Raw genomic sequence first — 19429 nt, 5'->3', positions numbered from 1 at the left:
CAAACAGCTTCTTGTGGGAAATAAATCCTGTTTTGGTTTTTACAAGACATAACAAAGATAACCAATTTTATGATTTCAAAAACTGGACACCAGAGGAGAATAAATATTTTAGGTAGAGGAAAGATATACAAGCCTATAAAATGTTGCATAACATTCACACAATAAAAATACTGAAGGAGACTTTTGAAGAATACTGTAGAATCAGAAAATAGTAGCCACAATATCAACAATTTCAATAATGATGTCTGCTTTTATGGATAGACTGTGTCTAAAAGATGTTCTTGAAGAAATGACAGTTGTAGAACAAATTTTAGCTGACAAGATAGAGATGCTATTGAAAGTGGATTTATAACTGACAGGCCATGAGAATGACTTAGAAAAGGATGTTTCACTGGATCTATAAAAGAAAGTGGCTGAGGTTTTAAAATTAAAAGGGAAAAACAAATGACAAATCAGTAGAGTGACCTGGATAATTTTTCTTTATTGTACTTACAAAAGAGGCTTGATAAAGCCTTGAAGAACTCTGTGTGATTGGACAAAGAAGAAATGAAGAGAAATCAAATCCTATGACAATATTTAACTGAACTAAAGACTGTTAGAAGTAAAAGGAAGGATTATGAAGTTGGTTTATTTGATCAAGGTTAAAACAAGATATGTTATTACTTCTGGCAACCCTTTATGGACTTTCAGGTTCAAGCACATTCTAAAAAGAACATCCATTCAGGAGAAACAATCAGACTTGATAGGATTAACAAAGGCATACCATATTCTGTAGCTGCTGGAAATTACGTTGTGGTAACAGCATATAGAAATCTGTTCTACCATTGGTATTGCTGAGGCCTAACAATTCACTAGGGAAAGAAATGAGGCTGGTGAAGAATATATTGTCATATTGAAATAATCAGATCAAATTAGCTGGATGTCAAGAAAAAAAAGGACAGTTTATTTTCAGAGGTTTCCGTACTAACTTGGGATCAGTTACTAAGTGCTGTCTGGAAGATCACAGCCCAGATTTTTTTCTGGCACAGAGACAATAAATGCAAATCAGAGTCACTACCCATCCCTGCAGTTTATTTTACAGTAGGAATAAAATCCAACAGCAAAACTTTTTCATGGCAAACCCATGAAAAGCAAAAAAGTGAAGAAATGATCTGGCTTAAACTTGCTATAGGCTTTGTTTTTCCTGTTTATTCTGTTTTGCAGTATTCATCCAGGAACACATTAATATTCTCATAAATAACTTGGACCTTCCCCCCACCCCACACACACTATTTATATGTCATCTCCAAAAAAATTACCTTATTGCCCTAGCTGGCAAGAATCTCATCTCCAAAGTTTTGTATGCCTAGACATTTTTTAAAAAAAAATCTCTACTCCCACCCCATTTGCTTCAAAGTTTTTCCTCATTATGTCTGAAGTGTATAATTTTCTGTTTCCAATGTTGTTGTTACTTTCCTTCAGTTTGTGGAAGAATACTCAAGATCATTTGAACCTGCCCAATTTTTGTATAAGAGTGTGACACTAAATCTTCAAGTTACTGATAGTAGGCAAACTATCAGTAGAGATAGACTACAGCAGTGTTCCTCAACCTTGACAGCTTGAAGATGTGTGGACTTCAGCTCCCAGAATTCCCCAGCCAGCATGCTGGCTAGGGAATTCTGGAAGCTGAAGTCCACACATCTTCAAGCTGCCAAGGTTGAGAAACACTGGACTAGAAGGAATGAGGCTGGTCACAGGGCAGGAACTTGTACACCAAGATGCTAGCTGGTTACCATCTTGGCTTTTCCTTCAAGTTTCTGAAGCTTCACTTTTATTGGTGTTCTTCCTGTCTCCTAACAAAATGTGCTTCATACATGGAGATATGGGAAGACTTTATCAAAAGGAAGGAGAAAGTACTTTTGGATCTAAAGAAGACAAGAGAAAGATGGCCTGAATTGGCACTTCCCATTTTCTGAGTTATTGCTATACAAACATCTGAACGAGGACAGCGCCTCTTCTGAATTCCATAAGTAAAATCTGCTTATACAGTATAGAAATATGTATTAGAAAGTCATCTAGAACTGCAAATACTGGGGGGGAAAACCCTGCCTTCACTCACTCCTTCAGTCATATCCACGTGAGGTCAAAACCTGCATGATAGTGAGCGGTGTTGTGATCCTGCTTCTTTTGTATACAGTATGTGCTCATATTAAAGGAGCTGGGTTGGGATTGTAATGCTGTGTCTACGATCCTGCAAATTTTGCCGCCACCTCACTCTACCACAAACATTTATTAAGTGGTGATGGGATTATCTGAGAGTAATACAGTATTGAAGAGGCCTTAATTCAAATATTGCACCGCTTTGCATCTTTGCTGCTCTGAAAATGGATGCAGGATCAGATGGTATTCAGGTAGAGGATGATGCCATAACTTTGCAGATAAGTCTACTTTACATCTTCCTTGCCTTATGTGAAAGTAGATGTGAGGGTTTCTGTATGAGACATAAAATGCATTCTGAGGCACAGCTTCCATGAAATAAAATTGGCAGCATATACGTTCAATAAATACATAAATAAAATAGACACAGATATTAAACTAGGCCTCAAATCTTACATATGAAAATAAGGTTTATATATACAGTATATTTGAAATCTAAATAGTGCAAGTTATGTCACCAGCCAGCAAGTAACAGACAAATGGAATACTGAACTGATTAGTTACAGAGAGGCCTCACTTTAGCCTGATTTGAACAGCATAAACTACTGGATTTATATGATCATACCTGGGCGGATTGAAAGAGCTGGCAGCAATGAATCACCCCAGTTGAATTGAAGGTAGGAAATTTTGGACCTGTTTTGAAGGCTCTATTTGCCCTCCACTCTAAAAATTGACCCATCCACAGTTGGTTTAATGGTAGGACATCAGAAGAGGCATTCAGACTGCCAGCACCATCTGCTTCTGGAAAGGATGCTACAGTATCCATACATCTTTCCCAGCCAGACTCCTGAAAAAAGGACAGTCTGGTGGCCACAGTTCCAGTGCTGCTACTACCTGTTGTGGTTTCTAAAAGAAAAATATGGAATCAAAATACTGTAATATCTTTTTTCCTCCGAATTGCATAAATGGCATTGGGAGACCCTCTCTTTACTCTGATGAAGTATTTACCTGAATTGTCCCCCCACAGAACTGGACAATTGTAAATTAGGAGAAAGACTGCCATACCAAATGCAAGTAACAGATACAATCCCTTAATCCTGGTGACCCCTTCATGGATCACTGCCTTGTCGTGGCGAAGGGGCTTGTGTAACTCAGTGAAGCCATGAGCTATACCGTGCAGGGCCACCCAAGATGGACGGGTCATGACAGAGAATTCTGACAAAATGTGGTCCACTGGAGAAGGAAATGGCAACCCACTCCAGTATCCTTGCCAAGAAAACCCCATGGACAATGTTAAAAGGCTAAAAGATATGACGCCGGAAGATGAGCCCCTCAGGTCGGAAGGTGTCCAATATGCTACTGGGGAAGAGCGGAGGGCAATTCCAAGTAGCTCCAGAAAGAGTGAAGTGGCTGGGCCAAAGCCGAAAGGACGTTCAGCTGTGGATGTATCTGGAAGTGAAAAGAAGGTCCGATGCTGTAAAGAACAATATTGTATAGGTACCTGGAATATAAGATCTATGAACCAAGGCAAGCTGGATGTGGTCAAACATGAGATGACAAGATTGAACGTCGACATCTTGGGAATCAGCAAATTGAAATGGACGGGAATGGGTGAATTTAATTCGGGTGACCATTATATCTACTACTGCGGCCAAGAAACCCTTAGAAGAAATGGAGTTGCACTCATAGTCAATAAGAGAGTGGGAAAGGCAGTAATGGGGTACAACCTCAAAAACGACAGAATGATCTCAGTGCGTATCCAAGGCAAACCATTCAACATCACAGTCATCCAAGTCTATGCCCCAACCACTGATGCCGAAGAAGCTGAAGTTGACCGCTTCTATGAAGACCTACAACACCTTCTAGAACTAGCACCAAAAAAAGATGTCCTTTTCATCATAGGGGATTGGAATGCTAAAGTAGGAAGTCAAGGAGTAATCGGAATAACAGGCAAGTTTGGCCTTGGAGTACAAAATGAAGCAGGGCAAAGGCTAATAGAGTTCTGTCAAGAGAACAAGCTAGTCATAGCAAACACTCTTTTCCAACAACACAAGAGACGACTCTACACATGGACATCACCAGATGGTCAATACCGAAACCAGATTGATTACATACTTTGCAGCCAAAGATGGAGAAGCTCTATACAGATAGCAAAAACAAGACCAGGAGCTCACTGTGGCTCAGATCATGAGCTTCTTACTGCAAAATTTAGGCTTAAATTGAAGAACGTAGGGAAAACCACTAGACCACTCAGGTATGACTTAGATCATATTCCTTGTGAGTACACAGTGAAGGTGATGAATAGATTTAGAGGATTAGATTTGGTAGACAGAGTGCCTGAAGAACTATGGACGGAGGTCTGTAACATTGTACACGAGGCAGCAACTAAAACCATCCCAAGGAAAAAGAAATGCAAGAAAGCAAAATGGCTGTCTGATGAGGCTTTACAAATAGCTGTGGAAAGAAGGAATGTGAAAAGCAAGGGTGAAAGGGAAAGATATAAGCAACTGAATGCAGATTTCCAGAGAATAGCAAGGAGAGATAAGAAGGCCTTCTTAAATGAACAATGCAAAGAAATTGAGGAAAACAATAGAATGGGGAAGACTAGAGATCTCTTCAAGAAAATTGGAGATATCAAAGGAACATTTAGTGCAAAGATGGGCATGATAAAGGACAAAAAAGGCAGGGACCTAACAGAAGCAGAAGAGATTAAGAAGAGGTGGCAAGAATACACAGAAGAACTATACAAGAAAGATCTTAATGTCCCTGATGTCCACGCTGGTGTGGTCGCTGACCTTGAGCCAGACATCCTAGAGAGTGAAGTCAAGTGGGCCTTAGGAAGCATTGCTAACAACAAAGCTAGTGGAGATGACAGTATTCTAGCTGAGTTATTTAAAATACTAAAAGATGATGCTGTTAAAGTGATGCACTCAATATGCCAGCAAGTTTGGAAAACACAACAGTGCCACGGGATTGGAAAAGGTCAGTTTACGTTCCAATTCCAAAGAAGGGCAATGCCAAAGAATGCTCAAACTATCGCACAATTGCACTCATTTCACATGCTAGCAAGGTTATGCTCAAAATCCTACAAGCTAGGCTCCAGCAGTACGTGAACCAAGAACTACCGGATGTACAAGCTGGGTTTCGAAGAGGCAGAGGAACTAGAGATCAAATTGCCAACATTCGCTGGATCATGGAGAAAGCACGAGAGTTCCAGAAAAACTTCTGGAAAACTTCTGCTTCATTGACTATGCAAAAGTCTTTGATTGTGTGGATCACAACAAACTGTGGCAAATTCTTAAAGAGATGGGGGTGCCAGACCATCTTACCTGTCTCCTGAGAAATCTGTATGCGGGCCAAGAAGCAACAGTTAGAACCGGTCATGGAAAAACCAATTGGTTCAAAATAGGGGAAGGAGTACGACAGGGCTGTATACTGTCACCCTGCTTATTTAACCTATATGCAGAGTACATCATGAGAAATGCCAGGCTGGAAGAATCACAAGCTGGAATTAAGATTGCAGGGAGAATCATCAATAACCTCAGATATGCAGACGATACCACCCTAATGGCAGAAAGTGAAGAAGAACTAAAGAGCCTCTTGATGGGGGTGAAAGAGGAGAGTGCGAAAGCTGGCTTGAAACTCAACATTAAAAAAACTAAGATCATGGCATCTGGACCCATCAATTCCTGGCAAATAGAAGGGGTAGAAATGGAAGCAGTAACAGGCTTCATTTATTTGGGCTCCAAGATCACCGCAGATGGAGACTGCAGCCATGAAATTAAAAGACGCTTGCTCCTTGGGAGGAAAGCTATGGCAAAACTAGATAGCATATTAAAAAGCAGAGACGTCACCTTGCCGACAAAGATCCGCATAGTCAAAGCTATGGTTTTTCCATTAGTAATGTATGGCTGTGAGAGCTGGACCATAAAGAAGGCTGAGCGCCAAAGAATTGATGCCTTTGGTGCTGGAGAAGACTCTTAAGAGTCCCCTGGACTGCTAGGAGGTCAAACCAGTCAATCTTAAAGGAAATCAACCCTGATTGCTCATTGGAAGGATTGATAATGAAGCTCAAGCTCAGATACTTTGGTCACCTAATGCGAAGAGAGGACTCTTTGGAAAAGACCCTGATGCTGGTGTCAGAAAATGACAGACACGGGTTCGGTTGTCCAGTAGACAGAAGTTTTTTTATTGGGCATGTTTGCAAAGGTGGGTCCCTCCCGCAGCAATGGAGGAACCCCGAAACAAGGTCTGACAGGTTTTTTATACCCCCTATCTGTCCTCCCCCTCCTAAGAGGGCTTGGCTCACAATCTCACCTTTTTTTACCGCCCCGGGGCGCCGCTAATTAACCGCAAAACTGCAGACATTCCACTTTCCTAATCCAATCAGTGCAATACACATTGCAATACCCACTTGACCCAACAGCCGCCCCCTGCCGTTTCTCTTCACTCTGGTGCGAACGTGCCTCCTGCCCACAGTATTTCCTCCCTCCTGCCGCCCTTCTTCACTCTGGTGCGAACGTGCCTTCTGCCCACAGTATTTCCTCCCTCCTGCTGTCCCCCCCAAGGCTGCCCCATGGTGCACAGTGCTCTCCCCTAGCAAACATGGTTCGTTTGAGGCCCTCACTTCTCCCTGCCTTCTCACACTGGGAAAGATTGAAGGCAAAAGGAGAAGAGGACGGCAGAGGATGAGATGGTTAGATAGCATCACTGAAGCAATGAGCATGAAACTGAGCAAACTCAGGGAGGCAGTGAAGGACAGGAAGGCCTGGCGCAATATGGTTCATGGGGTCACGAAGAGTCGGACCCAACTTAACGACTGAACAACAAATCCTGGTGAAGTGAATTAAATATAAGTGCATTTATACATACATCATTTTCAGTAAGAATAAGTGCAGGGCTACAGAAATCTCCCACCCCAACCCCAGATAATGATAGGCATACGTTTGGGAAACAATTCCCAGAATTATAGGCAGCATGACAAACGGCTAGAGATACTTGGAGATGTAGTCACAACACTTGTGCAAGGCACACATTTGAAGGTAGAGTTTTTGTTTCCTTCTGGGGAAGAAAAGAGCTTTCTATATCTGCAGAAACTCAGCTTGGTGACAGGGTAAAAATACCTGGACTAAATGAACCTATGGGTGACGCTCTATAAGGCAGAGCTTTCTGCAGATTATCTGTCCTAGATGGAGGCACCTGATCCCCGCTGCCCTTGAGTGCCTTCTGCCTTCTCTGCAACTCAAGTCTCGGGTGTATTTAATCTTTCTGTGTTCAACAAGCTTCTGATGTCTCTTGAACTAAAAGGACATTTGTCTGCCAGTGACTTGTTACAAAAGATCAGAGTCTGGCAGCAGGTCACCATCACAGTACCAGCAGAAGAGGCTTTGCTTAAATGTGCTAATAATTTACAAGGAGTATTGCTGAGGTGAGGAATGACTTTTTGCAACCAGCTGCTTCTTTTTTTAGCTGTACAATTAATACTTGGATTTTTTATATAGTAAAGGATGGGATCCCACAGAGCCCTTTGGAGAAATTGGCAGAATACTATCTGGTTGGTTATGCTGAGCTTTTCAGTGGCTTAATTTACAGGGAGTTTAGGTCAAGGCTGTTTAGTGAAGAAAATGACACACTCTCTCTGTTATTTTGGGGGTTACTCCTTATGAGGAGGTGTCAGGATCTACGCAAACCAGATTCTTCGATTGTTTTAATATGCTTTAATTACTAATTATACTTTTGCTTTAATTGCTAAACATAGTTCAATAGTGTAATGCTGGGAATGTTATTCTAACCGTTTGCTTGACCTGCCATACGGGGGGAAGGAGGAGGCCAGGTGCCGTTATCTCTATCTTGAGCCAGACATCCAAGGCCAGGACATGTGAGAACTGGAGGTAGGCGCGAAGAGCTGCAAGTGGGAATAGAAACCTAGAAGGGGGGGAAGTTGGGCTTAAAAAGACAAGGCTTTGCTATGTTCAGGCAGACTCAACAAACTATGATGCTGTGCGTTTCTCCTAAATAAAGAAATCTGTAATGGAACTCTTTGGACTCCAGAGGATTTACTGAACTTTGGGATTGAGTGTGCAGACTCTGACAGGAGGAGTGGATTGTGATGGAAAAATAATAAAATAAAGCAGGAAACTCTTCCCCTTCCCCCTTGCCTCTCCTGCAATCTCTTTTCTCCACTTCCTTCTGCCATTTTTTGCTCATGCAAAACTGGATCAGCTCCAAGCTATTGCATGACTCAAGAGTGACCGTGTTCATACTGAAACAATGGGAGGGCCATCACCTGCCTGCTTAAGGGTTTGCCGTGGTTCTTATCTCACAATAGAAAAACCATTTATTCCCCGTTTAACACCTATCCAAACCTATCCTCCACACAAAGCCCTCAGATTTCCCACCTCTCAGCCTCAAAAGTGTATAAATCCTATGCTTTTCTATTGTTCAGGGTCCCTCTTTCTTGAAAGCAGGCACCCAAGGATCGTTGCAATAAACCTGGCTCTTCTCCTCAGCGTTGGCAAAAATTCCATGACAGGATCAACCATCCTAAGCCAGGGCAGTTCTGTATGTGTTCAACCACATTCTTAATTGATTATGTGCCATTGAGTCAGTGTTGACTCTTAGCAACCACAGACAGGCTTTCTTTCAAAAGTATTACACTTTCAGAAAAGTGCACATTCCACAGAATAAGTACATTCTGATTTGTATATTTATCCAATGAATAAGAATTATGTCAGTTCATTTATAAATACAGACTGAGTAAAATTCTTGAACATTCCCAGATTTGAAGAGCCTAGTGTTACAATCTACCTCTAATGTCTTCAGTCAGGCATGTCTGAAAATTAACCTTTAGGTAGATAATCTGTGTGATAGGTTTGATTGTGCAGTTAGTTTAACATGAAACAAATCTGGGGCTGTTTGTGGCTAAAACCAGCCCTCAGTGAGTTAGTCGTGGGGGTTGATTCACTAGATTAGCAGGTTTCCATGACAGACTAACCCCTATCCTTGAACCAAATTGTTTAGTGCAAAGAAGGCTTTAATGGAATATGTTTCAAAACTCTTATTTATCCCTGAACTTCAAAGTTGCTTATATGTTCATCAATAATAGACCCTTACATTTCAACAACTTCCTTTCTGACTATTGTGAATTAAATGACTAGAACAATTCACTGAGCAAGGTTTGGTAAGGCAAGTATTGTCTTTTGGTGCATTCATTCAACACGCTTAATCTACTTACTAAACTGTCTGGGTTTGCACAATAACTGATGCATAAACAAACCAAATGGATAAGACCCTAAGCCATAAAAAGCTAACCAAAGTGCAAATGGAGCTGTTAAGGTGTTGTTGTTTTTTTAAACTATGGTAAGTGTGTGGTATGAACATACTAAGGTACTAAATCAGTTCCCTTCTTTCTTGCAAATAATTCATATGACTGTTGGACACCATCTAAATCTAATCTCCCCTTAGATCCTCTAATATTTTTATTGTTTGCTTAGGTATATAAACATAATTGAAGAACTGAGTTTCAAAGAAGAAACTATAATTCCCACTATGATAAAATAAATCATGTATGTTGACATGTCCTCTCCCACCCCATTCTCAGATTTATACACACTTTTTAAAAATGTTCCCGAGAAATATATTTATAGAATTTTATTCCTAAATTTATACGTTCAACAATCCAACAATCCTAAAAATAGTGAGGTCACAAGTAACTTACAAACTCTAAACTTACAACATTGATTCATGAACAGAAACAAACAATATCTAATCTAACCAAAAAGTGATAGGAGAGAAAGGAAGTAGTGTTACAACAAAATGAAAAAAGATATCAATAGGCTTTGTGCAGAATACTACAAAATATTTAAAAGAATTAATACTGTATCTATTTCAACTGTAATCAAAGAAGAACTAATACGGTTGTGTATAGTTGTGTACCCATGTTCCTAGTCATAAGAGCAGGAAAACATGACTACTTCTCTACTCTTATCGCAGATGCTCTTATTGTTCGGCAGCTTTGTTCAGGGTTACCCAGACCCTTTGGGGAAAGAACAAGAAGAAGATGCTTCTGCAGATTACTGTGACATGTTTATGAGGTTCTTCGCAGGTAAAATAGCTCTGGATTGAATACTCCTGTGGTTTTTTGAGTGTGGAGCTTCTAAGGGAGCAGATAGGGTCCTCTATAGTATGAGCTCTGCATCTTTGAGGGAGAGGTGGTGCCATCCACCTTGAAGGAAGCACTGTTGCACCCCCTTCCTAAAGAGGCCTTCTCTCAATCTATGCATTTTGTACAATTTCTGTCAACTCTCCAATCTTCCCTTTATGGGAAGGATGTTGAAGAAACTGGATGGGCTTCAGCCACAGAGGATCCAAGTGGAAGTGGGCTATTTGGATCTCTTCCACACCATTGGGTGCTCTGGTAGATGTCTGGACCTGCCTGAAGGGAGTATGTGCACATACAGAGACACTTTATGTGACAAAAATGATAAAACTAATATTAAAACAAACCAGCATCCAAAGAACAACCAACAACTTCCATACCAATAGTGTGTGCTTCTCCTGGTCTTATCAGAACTCTCCACAACATTCAATATCGATGACTTTGGGACCCTTCTGGACTGTCTTTGAGGGTTGGATACTAGAGGGCTCTGCTCTCTCCCTCATGTGATTTAATATCTACATGAAATTGCTGAGAGAGGTTAGTTTGGGAAGCGGTATCATTAATATGCTACCCTGGCCAGGCCACGGATGTTATGGAGGTAATTACTTGGTTTCTGGAAGCTATGAGGGACTAGATGGGACAGAAATGAGTTCAAACTGAATCTCAGCAAGACAGATGTGCTTTTTCATAGGTAAATGAGCTGGCTTCATTGTTTCTGAAAGAGCTGGTCCATGACTTGGGGGGGATTCATTGCTCCTGCTTAAATATCAGGTAGAAAACGTGGCCAGGGGAAACTTTGACCCATAGATCCTCCTACTGACAGTGACTCATGTCATGTCATGTCATGTCATGTCATGTCATGTCATGTCATGTCATGTCACGTCATATCACATCATATCATTTCATTTCATTTCATTTCATTTCATATATCATATCATATCATATCATATCATATCATATCATATCATATCATGTGGTCACATCACGTATCAGACTACTGCAATGGGTTCTATATGAGGCTGCCTTTGAATGTATGTCAGAAAGTGCAAAGATCCAAAATGTAGCAGCCAAGCAGCTAACAGCAGTGAGTAAGTGTAGCAGTATGACATCAGTGCTTTATTCACTACATTGGTTACCATTATGTTTCTGGGTCCAATTGAAAGTGCTGTTTTAATCTATAAATTCTGCATATCTGGTTCCAATGTACCTCCAGGACTCTTTCCTGACAGATTTTGTTTTGTTTTGTTTTGTTTTTTTATTGTTATGGTTGCCTTTTAGTTCAGGCTGCTATGTTTTGTTATTATGTTTTTAACTGTTTAATTGTCTAGTCTGACATTGTAAGCCACCCAGAGCCTTCTGGAATGGGTGGCCATAGCAAATTATTATTGTTGATTTTCTTGTTGTTATTCAGCCTGTGCTGCTGTTTCATCTCAAGAGGGGATACTGGAGGTCTCCAGAAATGTGAAATAAAGGGTTGGGGCCATGGGACAGTCCTTCTCCATGGCAGCTCCCACATTATAGAATACCTCATCCCCTGAGGTTTGCTCCCACAACACGCATACACAATGCTAGCCTTTCATAAAGATAATCTTCTTCCATGGACTACTTGGGTATTAATGGTTGGGTTTAGCTGCCTTTTTTACATGAGATCTACTTTAGTATATCACATATTATTCTTTTTGTTGGGAGTTTTTATGTATGAGCTTCAGGATTGACTTATTATGGTTATGACTATAATTTTAAACAGTCCTGAGCTCAGAGCACAAATTGCTGTTTAAATAAATAAATAAATAAAGTATCAAAAAATTCTGATTTCTGAAAACAGAGCAGATTTTTACTTAATCCTACACCAAATGAAGACCTTCAGCAGATATCCCCTTATAGGCTTATTGCATTGTTAAATCAAGGTCATAGCAAGGTCACAAAAATATGTCAGCATTATTGGCCAGAATTACACCTCCTGCGATCACTCTGGGTTTGTCCCTAAAAGAAATATAATGGATTCAACCAGAGGAGTATTAAATATGATACACTACTTTGGCTGTGTGAAGCAAGTAGAGGATGGATTAGGAAAAATAAGTATGCAAGGCTGAAGGTAGAAAAATGGGAAAATGATGGTTTGCAGATGAGGGAGTTGATTGGAACATCTCTGAAAGCATAGCCATTTGCCATGATGGGGACGAGGGGAAAAACCTGCGCGTCACATATCCTATGACTCAGGTAGTTGTGTCCAATATTGGGGTATGAATAAATGGTTGGGGTTTATATTGTGGGTCCCACAGACATGCTATCATTTTCTGTCATTGTGGTTAGTAACACACAGCTATCCTTGGGAGATATCACTAAGGAAAAATCATGATAGCCAGGATTATGTATGCAGCACTGTTAAGATGGGCTGGCCCTGACTCAATAGCATGTAACTAAACAAGTAGCTAGAACTGAGAGTCACAAGAAAAGTGGTGTTTGGTATAAACCTGTCAGCAGCAGTTAAAAGATAAAAAAGATGGTGCCAAAGGCGATAATACAGAGGCAGAGAGAGACTCTGAGAAGATGCAGGAAAGGACCTTAGATACATATTTGGGCTAGGGAGGAACTGCTGGCTGCAATAGGTTGTTGGTGACAGTGGATCAACAAAGTCATCCCTGAGCTCTCTTTTGAAGCATTCAGAAAGTGGAAAGTACATTTTGCAAAAAATAATTGGAAATTCTATTTGGAAATAAATTTATTTGTATAATTAACCAGTTATATTAATCAGCAAAAGTAGCAATTAGCATCAAATGGTCAGATACAGAATTTTTTCAAATAAATGGAGGTACAAAATAAGGGTGCTCCTTTTCACTGATTTTATCTGGCTTCAATATTAGCAAAGAATAGTAGGGAAAAAATAGCATCCATGGTCTTAAAATAGAACATTACACAATTGATCTGTTTCCAGATGATATTTTTGCTAGGAATCCAGACAATCATTTCTCAATTTATGTTTGAATTAAAGAAATGTCATTTGACTGAAAGTTTAACTTCAATAACTTGTCTCCTATATTAATTAACTGATAAAAAAAATCACAGGAACAGCTTTAAAAAGTTAGATTTCATATTAATCCAGGTGGATTTAGATATCTAGGAGCAATTATTACAAAAGACTGGCATCAATTACAACAACAGAATTATGACCCTCTTTTGTCTAAGATTGAAACAGAACTTAGTCATGGCAATATCTTTCTGTGATATCAGTGACAACTTGGTTTTAAATGAGACGAGTTCAGTCATTCCTTTGTAAAGCATAGATACTATCAAACAAGATCATTAACAATATTTATATCTCCTTTATTCCATACTATCTCATCACTATTATATAAAACATAACATGCTGCTTGGGGAATTCTGGGAATTGAAGTCCACACATCTTAAAGTTGCCAAGTTTGAAAAACACTACTCTAAGAATGATTTGGACACTGAAGTTAAAGAGTCTCATTGGAATTTTGTGGCATAGAATTTCTTTTAAATCTATTTCAGTCAACCAAAAATTGATCATAAAAATAAAACTTTGGTGATTACACCCTGTTACGTTTCCGCTATATAAATTCCAAGTTTTATAATTTGTGTTGGCAGAAGTATAAACAAATTAGTACATATTATCAACTTTGACGGCAATGCTCAGTTGTCAATCCTTTTGGTCAAATGGTTTTTAAAAAATTGAAAAAAAATACCCATATTATTAATGTATATGCTTGTAATAAATCCTGAGGTTGGTTTATTTTCAGTATTTCCTAAAGCATATAAATTAATCCAACAAAAGAAATTGCTTCAATTTATTGGTTTCTTGTTTTTATTTTTTGGTTTTTTGGGGGGGGCTTACAAACCAATTATAGTAAAACTATTTTTAAAGAACAACTTTTATGGATCAGAGGTATTTAAAAGGGTAGAAAATTGTCTTGGCTGAAAAATTAACATAATTACAAACTCTTTTGAAAAACTCTACAATGAAGAATAAATTCAGTCAAGCTTACACACACACACACACACACACACACACAAACACAGAAATATTCCAATATTTTTTCCTCCCAAATACACTGGGTTTATTGCTGTTTTTTCCTTTTAATTCTGTAATGTTATTGGTACTTGGTTCTAGTTTTTGTATGTATTTTTTTGTCTTCCAGAAGAAGAAATAACATAAATACGAAGTCACCTGTGAACCAAGCAGAGGAGAAAAAAAAAATCCATAATTAAAAAAAAAACATTTCTGCTATTGGGAACTTTGGTGAGCTTGCCCTCAGCCATCAGGAGAGGGAGTCCCTTCTGTTTGGTGGAATGGAGAACTAGCGCTATCTGGAAACCAAACCTAGCAGAAGAGTCTGGAGATACCGTATCTACAAGGAGCACATCTGAAGGTGAGCAAATTGAACATCCATTGTCGCTGTCATGTAGCTTAGCAGGTGAAGTCTGGCATAGGTCTTCACTCCTGTCCTGAAGAATACAAGGGCCTCTGTAAGAAATATACCTGCAGCAGGAGGAAGGCAACTACGCTGCACTGCATAATTTGTGGGAGAACAAGAGAAGATATATCCTCGACGACCTAGAGCCAACATTGTATAAAAGGAGGAACCCGTGTGATATACAGTGTGGGAGCTGATAATCAGATCAATACAAAATGGAGTAGCCATTTCCCAAACAAGCAACAAGGGCAATCTACAAGAACTCTCTCTAAATTCTTATCTTTATGTAATAAATCTTACTAATCTGAATTTAAAGACCTTTGTTATTGGAAGTATAGGTAGTCCTCAGTTAACAATGGCAACTGGGATTGCAACTGCCATTGATTAGTGACGTGCTCATAAAGCAAGATGTCACATGACTGCGCTGTTTACCAGCAGCAATTCTAGCACTCCCAGTTGCCTTTGTTAAGCAAACCATGGGTCGTTAAGTGAGGACATCACGTGACCGCCATTTGCAAGCTCCTGCCAGCTTCCCCATTGACTTTGCTTATCAAAAGCCAGCAAAGAAGTTTGCAAATGGACACCATGTGACTGTGGGACGCTGCAACGTTGTAATCGCTGGCCAGGCGCCAAGGACCCAGATCATGATCATGGGACTGCAGAGATGCTGTGATGGCTGGAACCCCGAGCACTGGTTCTAAGCACCACTCGTTCAGCCCATCACAAGTTTGAAGAGTCACTGAAAAAGTGGTTGTTAAGCAAGGACCACCTGTAACTGTTTCAAGTCCAGACTGTTACCAGCAAGAAAGTTCTGAAATGATAGTCCAAGGAATGATTCTTCCAAGTAAGGAAATAAAATAATACCTCATAGGTGAAGGTGTGCTTCAAAAGCTGCCATACATTTAGAGAACTCTCAAGGCGCCCTGGAGAGACCAAATGGTAAAATGCAAACCTGATAAGTGAAATCACCTACTATAAAGTGAAGGACAGGGTGGTGCTAGGATGTTATCAAAGTAGGCCAATAGATGGAAGCAATGCTCACTGCTGTAGGAATGGGAAGATGTTTGCAATCAAGAAATTCACCATAGGACTGAGGCCATAATGCTTCTTATGAATGATACAATAATGCAAATAAAAATTGAGGTTTAGTCCCAAAGAAGGACCTGCTCAGTCTTTCCTTTTTGCAACAGGAAATGGATCTGTTAGCATTATTCAGAAAGTATGCTACAACCAAGGGGATAATCCAGCAGATAATTAGCTTGAAATTCAATACAATATTACTTGGGAAAGAATAGAACTCATAGGCTGTTTGGTAGAGAAACTTACATACTTAGAAAAGGAGCCAAACACAGCTCTGAACTAAGGATACAGGGAAATCTTTTATGGTTAAAAATGCTGCCTGCAGGCTTGAGTCTGGCAAGTATGACCCAGTTACATGAGACAGGATGGCACAGGGTTATTATCCACCTGGTTTGGCCTGGTATGTGCAAACTGGTTGTTAAGCTTCTCCTCTTCCTCCAAGGAAGATGCAGAGACCCACCAGGCTGAGACTGGTGGGAAAGAGAATCGTCTCCAGCAGTAGATCTGGCTTGTTCACCTCTGGGGTATAGTTGCCTCATCCACATCAGCTGCCTTGTCTACAGCCAGAGACTTCATTGGCATGTGTGCTGCTCAGACTTGGGAATGAGGCTAGACAAGATGAGCCCTGCTAGACAAGATCCAGGATTAAAATGAAGTGGGTGGGCTGGCCACGCTGGAGGAGGAAGAGAGCAGGGGTGCACCAAGCATGACTGCCTAGAGATGAATCAGGAGACACACGGGTAGGACAGGATGAGAATTGGGTGCAGGCCCAGCATCACTAGCTAAGGAAGTGGGGGCATGAGAAAAAATCTGGGTATTGAGTTTGAGCCCCTTCTCAAAAGAATCAAGATTGGGAGAAGTTTTAGCAGTGGTTCTCCATCTCCTCTTATCACAGTGACTAGAGAGGAAAAGGCAGCTTCCTCACCAACCACTCCTCACCCCTAACTACCTCTCCACAAAGCCAGGATGCAACTCCACCTTTCTTCCAATCCTATGGACCAGACTGTATTCTGCATTGGGCCCCCACCCACAGCCCAGGCCATAATGGTGCACCAAAGGAGCCAGAAAGCAAGCAAAGGGGAACATTTACCTAATTTAAATATCACCCCTAAGGTGACAGTAATGATATGTGTCAAAGCAAGGCAATCTTAGTGGTAGTCTCCGGTCAAAGCAGAAACAAACCATACAATGGCATACCCTAAACTACTGTGTTATTGTTGTTATTGCTGCTGTTGTTTTTTCCCCTTCAAATCAAAGCATCATCCCATTAACCAAAGACAATCTTCCAGGTCTCTTGGATTTGCTGCCACCATCCAACCCTTTCCTGATTTGGAAATTCTTTTGTTTTTCTATATACAAGGCAATGTTACAGGGTAGAACATGGGGAAGATGCAGAATAATGCAGATGCTTTTTAGAAAACATTTAAACAAGACAATCACATTATCTGTTATTCCATAAGGTAGAAAGGGTTATAAATAGGGTCCCTTATGATTACAAGTTAAAGTTCTTTAGAGTATTCTCTTAGGTTTCCAAGCAAGATCAGTTATCATTTATATTTCACAAAGTATCTGCAGGCTGTTAATCCTTGTTTTTCTTGGCAATACATACATATTCCTAAACCTGTCACTCTGAGGACTCACAGGGCTAGGACTCGCAGACCTATGCATCCACCCCAACTTCCCGTATCCCTCCCTCTGGAATTTAAAATGAAACGAAGTACCCTTTGTTACTGTACTTTGAGTGAGAGTTCTGGTCATCATCACATGCACAGGAAAAGTCAAAATAGAGTTGTTGCAACTGCCCTTGTGCACTGTAGCATCCTCATGAAAAGGGAAGTCATCCATTTTAGCCTTGGCCTTTGTCATAAAGTCACTAGAATAGAGCCATACATGGCAGGGCACCTTTGTTTGCTAGAGCCAGTAGTTCATAGATTACTGGAATGTGTTGCACATGGGATTGCTCCTGAAGGTAGTCCAGGAATTTCAGATGGCACAAGACAGTACAACAAGATTATTGATTGGAACTGGACATTATGAACATATTACACCAACTTCATATCTCTTCACTGGCTCCCTGTTCATTTCTGATCCCAACTCAAGGTGAAGGTATTAACCCATAAAGCCTTTCATGACTTAGGGCTACAATACCTTCCTATATATTTGCACTATACCCTGGGATCATCTTTGACTGTTCCAGGTGAGCTCTTACGCTATGGTGCAGTTAGTGACTATCTAGAAGCAGGACATTACATGGTCTCTGGAATGGTCACCTGCTGAAGAGCCAACCTTATTCTCTTTTTGCTGCAGTAGAAAACCATTTTTATTCTCTCAGATATTTTAAGCTATTAATGTCGTGAGCTACACTTTGAGATGTAACACTGGCTTCTATGCATGCACAGTGCATATACAGCAGCCTCTGCCAACACACAGAATGACTTGGGAAATGGGTTCCTGTACTTTAGCAAAGCAAAATGCCATCAAGGCAGTTCCTGGATGATCTGCACTAGCCTAGTGTACTGTAGATAAGCAAGTTGAAATAGGGAAACCTTTGGATTTATCTAACCTTCAGAAACTAAATGAAACTTTGGTATTAAATAGGCAGTTATTTAAATGAGATGGTCACTACTTTAACCATCAGTGAAGTGACTTGGAATGGCAATCTCCCCCTCTTCTAAAAGGAAGGACTTATTTAGGTACAAAATCATTGCAGCAATAAAATTGAGGAAAGCCTGAAAATAGCTATTGATAATACCAGAAAACTTTCAGGATTAAGACTGTTTTATCTACTTAATCATATAAACCCAATAACAGTAATCCTATTAGCCCTTTTCAAGACATCAAAAGGTTTACTTTGAAAATCAGAAACTGAGACAGTTCTCCTTCCTCAAGAGCTGGAGATTTGTGAGCTCTGAACCCTGCAAGATCTAATTCTGATCTATGTTCTTCATAGATAATGAATCACTAAGTGAAACCATTTCCTTAACTCAAGAAGTAGCAGAAGAGCTTCATATTAATTCATAATTAACCATTTAACCTATCTTCTCAAATATATTTTCAACTAGAGGGTATTCATGGCTTCATATCCATGCCTGTGATATCCTAGCATTCTTCATTCTCTGATTAATCAATTTTCTCTGTAAATCAATGTCTCTTGAGGGCTCCATGACCTTCGTCAAAGGGTCTCTTTTGTTGAAAATAGGGTCCATATCAATGCCTAGGCAAATTTGTCATCCTGTTCTTGACAGGGAGTCATGATGCAAATCAGGATACATGGAGGGCAGACATAATATAAACTGAAATGCATCACTGAACAGAACAACTTTCAAACTTAATAGGAAAAGTGTTTATGATTTTGTTGCTGTTTACAAAGCAATAGAATTACCTGTACACAGCAACTTCAGGATCTACTGGAAAAAAAAAAGAAGCTTGATCATTTTCTTTTTTTTTTAAATAAACTTTTAAATATTTTCTGACGTTCAGATTAGAGTTGCTCCAGATTTTTTAGAAAATCATGGTTCATTTTATACCATTACCCCCATCCCACTGCCACATGCATGCACACGGATGAAAGATTTGGGATTCCTACCTGCTTGTTTTTTAGAACTTGTTTAGAGGGAAG

This window comes from Python bivittatus, unplaced genomic scaffold (genome assembly GCF_059951505.1).
Source record: "Python bivittatus isolate LINGU-HERP-01145 unplaced genomic scaffold, Pbiv_v1 ctg000400_np1212, whole genome shotgun sequence".
Taxonomy (NCBI): domain Eukaryota; kingdom Metazoa; phylum Chordata; class Lepidosauria; order Squamata; family Pythonidae; genus Python; species Python bivittatus.
Note: the sequence above shows the minus strand (reverse complement) of the source record.